General features: G+C 37.5%; 1 protein-coding gene across 2 annotated transcripts in view; it reads right to left on the bottom strand.

Moving 5' to 3' along the window:
* The window catches only part of mctp2b (multiple C2 domains, transmembrane 2b), a 50,044-nt gene extending 37,567 nt beyond the window's left edge, over positions 1-12,477 (bottom strand). The window contains exon 1 of one of the 2 annotated variants that reach the window (XM_008404854.2): positions 12,281-12,477. The gene's annotated coding sequence lies outside the window, so the exon portion shown is untranslated. The remainder of the gene's footprint in view (positions 1-12,280) is intronic. The other variant, XM_017303806.1, reaches the window with a different exon arrangement.
* Positions 12,478-13,675: the final 1,198 nt, after the last annotated feature.

The raw sequence follows: 13,675 nt of genomic DNA, 5'->3' as shown, positions 1-13,675 counted from the left end.
TCAGGGGGCGGGGGGTTGTTTGGTTAACACTGCAGTCCACCAATGCATCACATAAAACATGCTAGAGTCAAAAAAAAAAAAGAAGTTAATATTTAGCACAATCACTAGACTGTATGTCTGAGTTTCTGTTTCCTGGGTCAGGATGTGAGGAAAGCAACAGGAAGCTTACCTGACGTGTGATTATGATCTGCAAAATCTGGTTTTATTTACAAGGAAGAAGGTCGAAAACTAAACAATGCGACGCCTTCCTCTGACTCAGCTCATCTCAAAACACAGCGATCAATTCATGGATTTGTTTGTATTGCCCAGAATCGACTCCCTTTGTCTTACAAAACATACAGCAGGGTTATGCATCTAATAAGTATTTAGAAATCCAATAAATACTGTTCCAACTCCATAAACATCCATGAACTGCATTACATTAGTCAGTGTAATGCGATGCAGAGGGTAAGGAGCAGGATTTACCGTCTGTTCACTTTGCTTTTTACCAAACAGAAGCCGAAGAGCCGAGAGGGAGGAAGGAAAGGAAAAACTCTGCAATCTACAAGAAGATCTTCAGCCTCAATTAAGGTCTGCATTCCACCCAAGACATATTAAATCCATCTCCTCTCTGAGATTAAATACCCAAAAGTTAAGAGGCAAACTCTAAAACCTATAAGAAATGGTCACTTTTTATATATTTGCATCTTGTAAACAGCTTGAAAAATCCCAAATATTACTAACGGCCTCAGTCAGGAAACTAAAAACTGTCACTTGTCTGGAGGCTCCAGAGCAGCAACCCAATGGCGATGGCAGTGCCGGAGTGGTTTCCACTTCTCTCCTCCTGACTATCTTCTAGTGCATCAGTCAGCTGGGCGCATGTCACTGTGAGATTCCCACAGTATGATAACCTTCAGTAAGAAAGGGTGTTTCATCATAGTGAAAAAAGAAAAATTATAATCTATGATCTAATCGCTTATATTTCAAGCAGAAGCAATTCTGCAGAACAAATAGGTCAGTATAGTTGTGGCCTTGTTTCTATGAGGGGCCGTTTAGGACAGAAATCTATGTTTCGTCTCTCACATACTACAAAAAACTCACGCACACTCAAAAAATACTTAAATTGTGTATACAGACTACTAAAATGTCACACACGCACACAAATGTTATCTTTCTCGCACACATACACTGTACTAACATCTCGCACACGCACACACAAAATACTACAATTGCGCACATACTCTACTAAAATCTCACACGCAGACAATATTTTTTTGTCTTACTCACAAGACTAAGATTGCACATATAAACTAATAAAATATAGATTTGTTATTTTGTATGTGAGAGACTCAGTTTTGCATGTGTGAGAGAGACTCAAGTTTTGTATGTGTGAGAGAGACTCAAGTTTTGTATGTGTGAGAGGTGTCACGGAAGAGGCGGGGCATAATTTGGAGATCAGATCGCACATGCGTTATACCACAGTGAAGTTAGCTTCAAGTTAGATATTGGAGCTCCACAGTGTAAGCAGCGTTTTGCTCAAGGTTAATCCGATTTATGAACGCTAATTTCGGCCAGCCGTTCTCTACCACTCCCTCCTCAAGCGCTTGGAGGTTCACCTAGAGTAGCGGTTCTCAACGTGGGCGGTACCGCCCCTCAGGGGGGGTTCAGAGGACGGCAGGGGGCGCTGGTGGACATTTTTACAAAAGGGGGGCGCTGGGATGCCTTTGGGGGGCGTTTAGTCAAAGGTAAACTTTACACCTTAAATGCACAACAATACCAGTTTAGACTTTGAGCAACTTGGTAAAACTGTATTGTGTAACATTAAAACATGCTTGGCTGCATCTGTATTGATGGCAGCTCTTCTTCTATTCAGTGTTTGTTAGCTTCTGTTAAGCTTCTTGGCGCAGCTCCGTTCTCCTGCTACTGGTAGCTAAAATCACGATACCCTCACCATGTATTCCTCTGAAAAATGAACCCATTTAAATAAAGAAATCCCTCCATGGGTGATACCATAGAGAGCATTCATTTTATAGCGTTAACACCGGTGCAGTAGTGGTCCGGTATGAAACGGGGGTGATAGAACAACACAGCACTTTTAAATTTCAATAATCAGAATGCAGAAATTGTTTCCGTTGTTTTAAAAGGTTTATGTCAGTTTGCCTTTTCCCCATCGATACGCTTCCCAACCGCCCTGTTTTAAAAAAACCTTATGGGAGATTTACTTACAATTTTCAAAGAATAAAGTGTGGATAGATTATAAAAAAATATACATAGTTACTTGAAAAGTGTTGGATGTTTAGAAAAGTTTGAATCAGACTGAGCCCATATTTTAGAATAAAACATGCTTATACCCTCTTTTGATATAAAACCACAGGAGTCGTCGGCTGACACACATTTCTACCACTAGTGCTTTTGCTCAGGGGCTTTTAAAAAATAAAGACGAGCACATTGCGCAAAACTCTGAAACAGGAGAAGTGGGACATAAAACGGAGCGATGAACTAGATGTGAATTATGGCATAAAAACAGAGAATCCGACGCTGAACGGTGAAAAAAATCAACACGATGTGGAACACATTATGACAATTAGGCGGCGCAGCAGGTGATGAGTGAAGATTACTGATGGTCAATAAACGATAAGATAAATCTAGGAAAGAAACTAAAGTGGACATAGCAATAGACCAGGAGAGGATAATACTAATCAAAGGAAACTAAATGGAAATGAATGAAGAACAAAATGCAAGAATAAACTAAGAAACTAAAGTAAATAAATACAGAGGAATAAACTGGTATGGCAAGACCTTTCGAGCACAGGGCTGCACCACCAGAAACTGACAAACACTGAAGAGAAGAAGAGCTATGATTAATGTAGTTACAGTTCTATCCATGTTTTAATGTTGCAGAGCTCAGTCATTTTGCAAATAGTTCAAAGTTTAAACTGGCATTCCTGTACATCTTTTATCTGGTCATTTTGTGTAATATTTAACAACTATAAAATGGCCCAAAATAAGAATATTTTTTCCACTCTGGCTGCTCTTAGGCCTACCAATTTTAACTTGAATGTTCATTGCATTTTTCGTAGACGCTTGTGAAAATAATTTTTATTACCATGGCTTTTTTGTTCTCTGGGAAATTATTTTTGATGATAAATACAGAAACAAGCATAAAAATCAAAACATCTACTATAGTGATAGTAATATTAATGATAAAATAATGGTCAGTGCAAAGTAGCCTGCAAATTCTTTGGTGGGGGGCGGTGAGGGACCTGGATAAAGGCCAGGGGGGCGCTGGCCCAAAAAAGGTTGAGAAACACTGACCTATGGCTTATTCCGGTTCTAAGGCCGCTTACTCCGACTATAACGCCAGTGTTACATCAATCCGAAATTTCCCCATCAGATACGGGTAATATTGAGCATTAAAATGGATTGCCCTGTTTTTTATTTTTATTACTAAATTAATTGACGATTATTTCAATGATCGATTTGTCACGATTAATCGCTTCAACCCTACTTCACATTAATTTGTACTACAAAGTACATGTTGCGTTTTATTTTTTGTCGCAACAGTTTTCATTCCTACATATTTTTGCATCACTAAGACATGAATTAAAAGTTAGCATTAGATAGTAACATGTGTTTCTACCTTTCCTGTAATTCTGATCTCCGATTTTTCTCAAACAGATGTGAAGATGTCCAGATGTTTGTTATTATATTCCACTGTAGCTGAGAGTCTTCATGCCACCCTTACAGTGTGTGCACAGACTGAGACGCGAATCTCACTGCTTGCTGTTTTAAAGCCTTAGGAAAGCTGCCTAATTGAACTCGTAACACCTTAAAAAGTGAAACTAAAAGAAATGAAAAGGAAGCATTTGATAAAGTGCTTTGCATTCTTTGCCTAGCTTGTGAATGTCTGAGTATCTCGTAGTAAACAGTGAGACTTATGTTCAACCTCATTCTTTCATGTCAGTCACAGCTCCAGTTAGTGCAATTCAAACGCTACACACAACAACCTTCCTGCTTTTCAAAAGGAAATCAAACAGACCAAAACAGGTAATGCCTGCCTAGAGGAGTCAACTTTAAGAGCTCAGATCTCTTTGCGTCCGTCCGCTTGGTGTGACCAAACGTCACAGAGCACGACCATCGGTCTGGCCTGCATCAGTCTTTTACAGCACTATGTATTATCTCATAAGGCAGATAATGAACTGTAAAGTCATCAGTCTGCAGCTGGGTGTGAAGGTGGGTCAAGGAACGTGACAAGCATGAATCTTGACAGCTCACACAAGCAGGTATTATCTTCTGTTGAGACCATTGTCTGGAAAAATGTGGCCCTTATCTCAATAGAAAACTCGTAAACACGACTACCAACAGACAGATGGAGACTTACAGATGCAGCAGGATTCAATGATTATTTTTACTCTGAGACGCATGTTTGTTGCAACACGAGTCCAACAACTGCTCCAAATAAAGAGGCATATTTTTTGCTTGGCATGGCAAATAAAAGGTTTTCACAAAATCTAATTTCATCACATAACAATTCAAACTATTCCTATTTCTTTCATCACTTTAAGCGATTTCAAAAAGGAGAGTTTTAACAATTCTTCTTCAATCTTTGAGAAAATTGTGGAAGTGCTTATATGCAGCTTCCTTTTAAAATCCTGTAGAAATTAACTCTGGCTGATTCCAAGTTACAACACAACGTCATGGTGTTTCAGCAACAGTTCAACCTATCGCAGACTACCATCTGCATCATAACGTCACACTGACTCTGTCTATTTCTTTAGAAATTCAGCCGATAACGAATTGACCAGCCAATATGCAGACACTTTCTTAGGTTATTCACTCGCTGATGTGGGGCTAACACTCACATCGAAAACAGAAAATAAAAGAAAGACAAAACAAATCGCAGGAAAATAGGCAATAGCATCCCAGCAAAGACTGAATGTGGGGTCTCTGGTAAAGAACAATTTAGCCCAGAAATACCTGATTTACATCTGAAGCAGCCTCTGGGGGTCTCACCCACACAAATCTCAGAAATATGAACTGTTCTTCCATCACAGGGCAGAGAGCAGGACTGAAACAATTAATCGAGTTAATCGTGATGAATTGGTAGGTGAAATAATCGTCAACTAATTTTGTGGAAATTGAGCCAAAATTGTACAATATCTACACTTTGCACTAAAAAAAAATATATATATATATGTACATCTGTAAATATGTTCTACCCAAAACTCCACAAGTGGCATAATTTTAGCTTCACTTGGTTCAAATTCTGTAAAATACAAAGATAAAAATCTACAAGGCACATTTTGCTATCCAATTAGCAATCAGATAAACAAAAAAAAATCATCAAAACATTAGTCCTACAGTGAAGATAAGCGGAGCAGAAAGGGCTGAGCTTTTTACATGATGATGTTGTTTTAACTGCAGACGTTTCTTATGCTAAAAATAATCATTTGTGCACTAAAAGAATTGCATCATTTGTTCATATTGATGTACTTTCTAATATTGTATTTAAAAAAAAAGGCTTACATGCAAAATCTGCAAAACGTGCCATTTTTAAAATTCGATTAATCATCAGAATAAGTCAACGATTAATCGATAAGATAATTGTTAGTTGCATCTCTAGCTAAGTGCGATCATAGAGCAGTAAAAAAAGAAGAAAAAAAAAAGAAAACAAGGCCTTGGACAGGGAGGGACATTTAAGGAAATATCTTTCTGCCAAACATATTTAAGTCATAAGTTTCCTCATACTCTAAAATGAAGCAGTATATATCCTGCTGACTAAACAACAATAGGCGCTGCTCCAACACTAGCTTCAAACACTTTGGTTTTGAAAGTGCAACAATGCTGCAATCATTAAGTTTGACAGTATGGAATTTACAGAAATAACAAACACCTTTCAGTCTGTAACCTGCTGGTAACTACAAAATACCTGAAAGGTTGAGTAGGTTCTGTAGTTTGGTTGGTACATATGTAAAACTCATTTAAAACTATATTTGCAGCACTAATGTATCCAGTTATGACCTACTAACTAAACCTTCCAGGTTCAAAGTAAAAACATTAAACATCAATATAAGTGAATAACGTCACTTTCTGTACATAAACCTCTCCTTATGCACACCAAGTGCTGCTGTCCTGTCACTTCTGTTTTTATCTACAGATTTTCCAATTTTTTTTATTTTATCTTTATTGATTCCCAAGGAAGCAAATTTTACATAACATTTGACCTCAACCTCATTATCTTATGATAAATTAAACAAAGATACAACTCCACTTCCCCGAGAAAGATTTTGACTGTGGGAATAAAAAATAAAATGTAAAAGAAGAAAAACTGAAATAGAAATGTAAAAAACAAACCAAATACACACAAAAAAAGCATGATATTAAGCAATTATGATTATCTATTACAGGAGAGTGAATTATCAGGATGGTTTAATCAAGTTTGGTCTCTGAAAATAAAATCTGACCATTTAGGTTTCAAATCTGCCACCAAAGACAAAATTGTGATTGAGAGAGGCAGTTATTTTTCTCATTGTATGTTGAATGTTATAGCCATTAAGTGGTCTAAGGTTGGTTTGTCCATTTTCTTGTAATGCTCTTTTTACTTGCTCTTAATAAAATATTCACCAAAAAATTGTTTCTTTTTGAAACTTCTTGAGGTATTATGCCAAAATACATAAGCTTGAACTCTAAAGAAATGTTCAGATTTTTAACAATTTTATTATCCCCTTTTATTTTCATTTGCAGATTTCTTCTTAAATCGTATTTCTGGATCTATGATAATCGGTTCTTGGATAATGGATAATGGATCTTGTGTTTAAAGATCGGTTTTGTTTCTTTGTTTAGTGCCAGAGTCAGTGAAAAAAGAGAACAAGAAAATGACTGCATAATATTGGGATGTTAATATATTTTTATTGTGATAACAATGTGGCTTATGAATTAAACAGCAGTACTCTCAACTTTCTAAATATTCCTAATCAAAATGTCTACATCAGAAAGCTTCAGAATTTCTGTGTGAGAATCAAGTACAGCAGAAACCAAACACAAAAATCATCTTTCAGTATTGAGTTAAGAAATCTCATGATTAGATCATGCCAAAATAAAAATATATGATTTTTTTTTGTTAGCAGTACATAAAGATTCATATTTCATATTTTATTTCTAAATTAAACATATTTTTTATTATGTTCTAATAATGCTTTTTAAAAAAACCTTATGGGAGATTTACTTACAATTTTCAAAGAATAAAGTGTGGATAGATTATAAAAAAATATACATAGTTACTTGAAAAGTGTTGGATGTTTAGAAAAGTTTGAATCAGACTGAGCCCATATTTTAGAATAAAACATGCTTATACCCTCTTTTGATATAAAACCACAGGAGTCGTCGGCTGACACACATTTCTACCACTAGTGCTTTTGCTCAAGTCAACCTGCCAATGTGAGCTTGAGCCAGGAAAAGTTCATTCAGTCCCTTTTACATAGAACAAAACCAAAATGTGTTGCAGACGTATTTAACCTTTAGCTAACACTTACAACTCCACTTCATGCCTCCTGTTGCTCTGCGATGCTGGTTTGATTTTTGAATCTCACATGCGTTCTGATTTGTGAACAGAAAAGAGAGGCCAGTCTTATCAGTATTTTTGACAGACTTACTTTGTGAGAAAAGACGTATGATGGATGCATTTGAGGTTAGCCTTTGCAGCAAAAATAGCTGCAAAAAGACATTGAGTAACCACCAAAGTATCAAAGTGTGCTCCTTATGGAGTGACATCACTGCAAATCAGTCTTGATCCTAATCTGACTTAAATTCGCATTTAAGATGGCCAACAATAAGCCAAGGAAAGCATGTTAGCTGACCTAGAAGCAATGGATTCATGGTTGGATGACGTCAATTTAATTACCCTGTGAAGACGCACTATCAGGATGTACAATGGAGGACTGCAGACAGCAGGCACTCCTTTCACTTCATTGTGTTTTACTACCTAAAAAATAAACCTGACAAAGGTTTTTGTTTTTTTATGTCGAACTAAAACCACAACCAATCAGCATGTGTAGGAATCAAAGGTAAACATCCTTGATGTACAAACATTTGACGGTATCTAAGCGCCACCAATTAGTAGGTGATCGTTTCTGCGATCATTTATAGCCTGTCCCTCCCACCTTACACAAACACAGTCACCTGCTGTCTTTAAACAGAGACCATAAAGGTCAATGATTAACTCTGGCCATCCTGATGATGCCATCAGCTCGGTCGCTAACCACCACCACAGCCGTAAGGCACAGATTGATCTGTTATGATCGAATATTGCTTCAAACACCTTCAGTAACAGTCCGGTGCAGATAAATAACTGTTCCTGTTTGCCCCTGAAACACAGATAAACCCGCTGCTGTTCTCGTAGCGGCGAAGGCTACAAGGATATTCAAATACTCCAGATGTGACAAATGATACAAGTTCTGCAAAACCAACACTGGTCCCACTACAGCTGAAACACCAACAGATGCATTAATCAGGGATGAAACAACATGCAATGTTTTTTACAGTATTTGCATTTTTTCTCCTTGATCTCACATGGTGTTGTCAAGGACAGAAAGGGGAGCATTCAGATTTTATGGAGAAGAAATCATTTTTTTAAAATACGGACATAGTTTTTTGAATCTTTGTTTTGCACTAACACAATAACAGATGAAATCATATGACTTGCATATATTCTAATTTTAACTTATTGGGCAAAACAAAATTTATTTCCTCCTGTTAATCTCAAGCCATTGTACTATCATGGTTGGCTGAACCATGACTGAGTGTGTTTGAGTTTTAGCAAGTTACAAAGAGAGACTGAAACAATTACATTTTTTTCTTTTCTGTGCTCACCACAGTACTGATGACTGCCCTCATCAAATGTTCAGTGGGACATTTATCTTTCACCACATTGATTACTGCAACAGTGCCTTCACAGGTCCTTCCCCTGGCTCCCTGTAGCTCAGAGACTTTCAAATACTTCTGATTCACTGAAAGGCTTAGAAACACAATACTTTAAAGATCTGTTGTCATATCAACCTTCCAGACCTCTCAGGTCTTCTGGTTAAAGTCTACTCACCAATCCCAGAACCAGAACCAAACATGGTGAAGCAGCATTCAGTTTCTATGCTCCTCTAATCTGGAACAAACTTCCAGAAAACTGTAAAACTGCTGAAATACTGAGTTCGTTTAAATCAAGACTAAAAAGTAACTTTTTTTTAAAGCTGCCTTTGATTAATAACTGAGAAACAGATTAAATCTAATCCAGATTACAAGTTATTGCTTCTCTATACTTTGCCACTGTTATGTTATATTTATTTATGTCTTTACAATGAAGAACAATTAAACTGCCATTATTGCTGAAATTTGCTATACATTTCCCCCTTTACAAATGAGGTCTGTGGTATTTCTGCAGGGTTTTGAATTAGTGTGACTTGCAGCAAACACACATTGAGACCTGCAGCTGCAATAATCAGAGAGTTAGACGCATTGAAAGAAAAATTTTCTTGTTTACATGTGAAGGCTGCAGTCAGCAAAGGTCAAGGAGCTGCCTGAGGTCAGCCTGGCCCTGGAACTCTCAGTTCTTATCAGATTCTCTTATTAAAAAAACGAGGATTCAGAGAGGATCTGTGTAAAAGAAAAACAGCAATAACAAAAAGCAAGGTCGAGTCAATATGGTCATGATAAATAAAGAGATGTGAAAGTTTAGAATATTACAGAGTGATGGAAAAACAAGTTCAGACACAGAACAGGTTTGGTCCTAAAAGTTTAAAATTTCAAAAGCATTCACATATTCTCATCAAAAGTGAGAAAATTAATGTTTAAAATTAAAAAGAAAATGTCTGATCATTTTATTGGGACTTTATGTGATTGATCAACACTCAATACAGCACGACAATGTTGGAATGAATGGAAGAATGGAACAATTAAATGAAACAATGGAAGGATACAAGTTTTCCCTTTTTTTTAAAGAAAAATCTAAATTCTAGCATGCATTTGTATTCAGTCATTTCTACTGCGCCAATATTAAATAAAACGCGATGAAAACATCTGCACCAGAAGTCACATCTGTTACTGGTGGAGTACAGCTGTTTTGCTAGGCAACAAGAACGTTAATAAAGCAAGAGCAGCAGAGATCTAACGTTCAAAGATGAACATAAAAAGTCAAATTTGCTGTTTAATCACAAGCAACGTAGAGAACACACTATTCAGAAGGTGAAACACGGCAGTGGCAGTATAATGCTACTGATCGATACTTTCTCAATGCTCCATATGTAAAATTTCATCCAGACAAATATGCTATTGTACCAACTGATTTTCAGACCTTTGCAGAAGTGGAAAACGATTTTTTTCATATGCAAGTATCGGCTGATTACCGACCTTCCAAAATTAAACATGCAGTGTCATGCAACTTTTGTGTTTTTGAGCTTTACATAATGTTATAATGTTATTCCTTCATCAAAAACATACCTGGAGTGTCGCTTCGATTTTTTCATGCATGTTTGTGAAATTGGTTATCGTGGGAGATTAAACTTTCAGCTGTGCAAAACGTCTGGATGGACCTAGTCCCGCCTTCAAGAACAAAGCTCCTCCTTCAAGCTGCAGTTTCCAAAACTTCTGCCTCACAGAGCAGCTCTCCCCCAGAACTCCCTCACTCAGCTCCTTCAGACTAGCCAGGAGCTATTAGCAAACAGCTGGCGGAACTGCGCATTCTGCTGAGCTCATCATATGAGCAACTTATGAGTGAAATGTTGGTTTAAAAAAAAAAAAATGTTGCTAAAGTGTAAACAGAGGAGCCATGTTGTGATGACTTCCTGAAGGCGGGGTTTCAGAAAGAGCAGGAGTTTTTAAAGAGACAAAGACCCAATTTTAAGGCGTTACATTGCAAAGTCAAATTGGATATACATAGGATTTTTATAACAACTGAAGGTGATGATTGTGCTACAAAGTATAAAGTGAGACTATGTGCCTGGAAAACATAACACTGTCCCTATAAAGAAATGAGAGCTGATTTGTCGGTGTGCCCCAACATGAAACTTTAATATCATCATTTGGTCAACTTTGGGAAACTTTATTTGGAATACACAGATCTAAAAGCCATGAGCTATGGTTGTGTTTTTCTTCCATCAGGACATTTCCACGTGAGGCGGCTTTGGCAGTGGAATCAATGCGATAACAATAATCCTAATGATGTTCAAGTTGTGCTTTTCTAGTCTGGCAATGCAATCTGGCAAAGCAATCCTGAGCATTTTGTCATTACTAACCGTGAAGCATGCAGACACACGTATCTGCAACAATGCCTGAGCATGTACTGCTCTCATTCCCAAATCAGGTCACTGTTATTGGATAAAAATAAAAAAAATAAAAAGAGTAAAACAAAACAAACAAAAAAAGGCCACAGACCACAAAAGAATGCACAGCAGCATTCCAGGATGAGTACTGGGTTAATCCCTTGCTAAACACCAAAGCACTTCTGTTCACTGCATCCTCTAAATCTTAGATATATTGAATTAGGGGCAATGAATCTGAATTTCTAACTGCAATTTGACCACCAGATGTTGACAAAGCTGTCATGCAAAATGTAGAACCTTGCATCTGTTTGTTTCTCGGCCGGTGGGGTTGAGAAACTGCGTTACTGCTCGGTGTTGTCAGAGCAAGCGATGAAGCGATTTCCTGAAACTGTTTCAAAGTCTGTGGTTCCTTCACACTGATATGAGGCAAGACATGTTCACAGCAAAGCCCGAGTAACTAAATAATTACCCCCAAACAACGGAGCCACGGCGTCTTACATGCAGACACACTCTTTGTCTCAAACAGGAGTGTGTGCGAGTGCTGTTTATATTAAATATAAATTATTCTAGTTTGCCATTGAAAAGTTAGACATGTCTAACTTCTTATATGCTTAATGGTTTTAACTAAAAACCATCGACCTTGTCATACAAAATGATAAATTGTAGATCAGTCAAGTCTCAGGAGGGCAACAGTAATAAACGCGAAGCAATATATAATGTATTCTAGTGATTTGAGAAGAGAAAAAAATTCATACAGCCTACTAGAAACTATGTAGCAAGGCGCGGCTATTTTGGTATACATTTTTTTTTTTTAAACAGGAATGCTCTCACGGAGAAATGCTTTCATCTTTTATGAGTCAACCGCCCTCTAGGCGAGGCATTTCAGGAAAGGAAGGAAAGTGCTCACCTGGCCAGCCTCACCTGAACGACCCTCACAGGTAACTTTCTACTCAAGAGGAAGTATGGAGAAAAGTCCTAATGTTTTAATAGTTTACCTCGTAACGCAGCTCCGTAAAGCGTCCGACAGCAGTTCCTGGCTCACATAGCGCCTGGAGAGCATCGTTTCTCTGTCAGGACGAACAGCTTACAGGTCAGAACATCGGCGGTAGGCTGAGTGTCTGACGCAGAGACTTCCTCCTCTCTGCCCCGCAGCAACAGGAGTCAAGCACGCGACTCAGCAACACTGCGCGCGAGCTTCTGAAAAAGTAAAAGCACTTCCTGGTGAGCACTCACGGCAAAAGTAATATTTAGGAATTATTTGTGTGTATTTATGCGACTTATCTAATTTAAAAAAAAAAGTTTTACTCAATACATAATTCTCCCAACATTCCGACTACGGTCGGACTTTCTCAGGCTTTTTGTCTTTTCAAAATAAAATCCATGACTAACCTTTTTTGTTCATAGTGATAGTAAATAATTTCATTCTCACAATTAGCTTATCTGTACAGACGCAGAGACTGTATCAGCGCCATGAGTAATTCAACTCAGTCATTAAAAAAAACATTTTCAGTTTGATTTTAAAGTAAATATGGTGCCTTGAAAAGCATTATCACGTATTTAACCTTTTAACCTTTGATGTATTTTGTTGGGATTTATGTAACAAACCAAGAAAAAGCAATGCATCATTTCATTTTGAGGTGGAGGAGATACATGATGTTCAATGTATTATTGTTATTAGTTTTATTTTACAAACAAAACCTAAGAAAAATGGTATATTAGTCAGCGATTGTCAATACTTTGCGGAACAGTTTTACAGTGGCTGTAAGTCACTTCTGTCTCAGTTTTGTACATCTACAGACTGAAAAGTTGGCCCATTCATTTTCTCTAAATACTTCAAACTCAATCAGTTTTGAGACAGAGCATCTGTGAACAGTAAGTTTCAAGTCTTTTTATATGTTATCCATTGATTTACGTTCAGGCTTTGACTGGGCTTTAACTAGCCCAGTCAAAGCTAAACAGAGGATAGCTAACAGAGCTAAAGCTAAACAGAGGAGCTTTCCTCTGTTTAGCTATCTAGCTAAACAGAGGAGCAATCCTCTGTTTAGCTATCCTGTGGTTGGAGCTAAACACAGGATAGATTTGTCCTGTGTTTAGCTCCAACCATCTTTCAGAAAACATCCACATAGCATGATGCTACTACCACCAGGTTTCGCAGTGGGGATGGTGTACTCAGGGTGATGTAGTTTCTTTCTTCTTTCCACTCTTCCATAATGGCCAAGTTAGCAAAACTAGAAGTTGTCCTGCGCTGTGGATCTCTGCAGCTCTTCCAGAGTTACCTCCTTCCCTTGTTAATGTTCACTGCCTGGCAAGTTGGAAGCACCAGGTAAAAATGCTAAATAATTACTTTGTAAATCTCTCATTTCTGTGATTTAATCATGCAATATTTTCAT

Source organism: Poecilia reticulata, linkage group LG3 (genome assembly GCF_000633615.1).
Source record: "Poecilia reticulata strain Guanapo linkage group LG3, Guppy_female_1.0+MT, whole genome shotgun sequence".
Lineage (NCBI taxonomy): Eukaryota > Metazoa > Chordata > Actinopteri > Cyprinodontiformes > Poeciliidae > Poecilia > Poecilia reticulata.
This window is presented reverse-complemented; position numbering and strand designations above follow the sequence as displayed.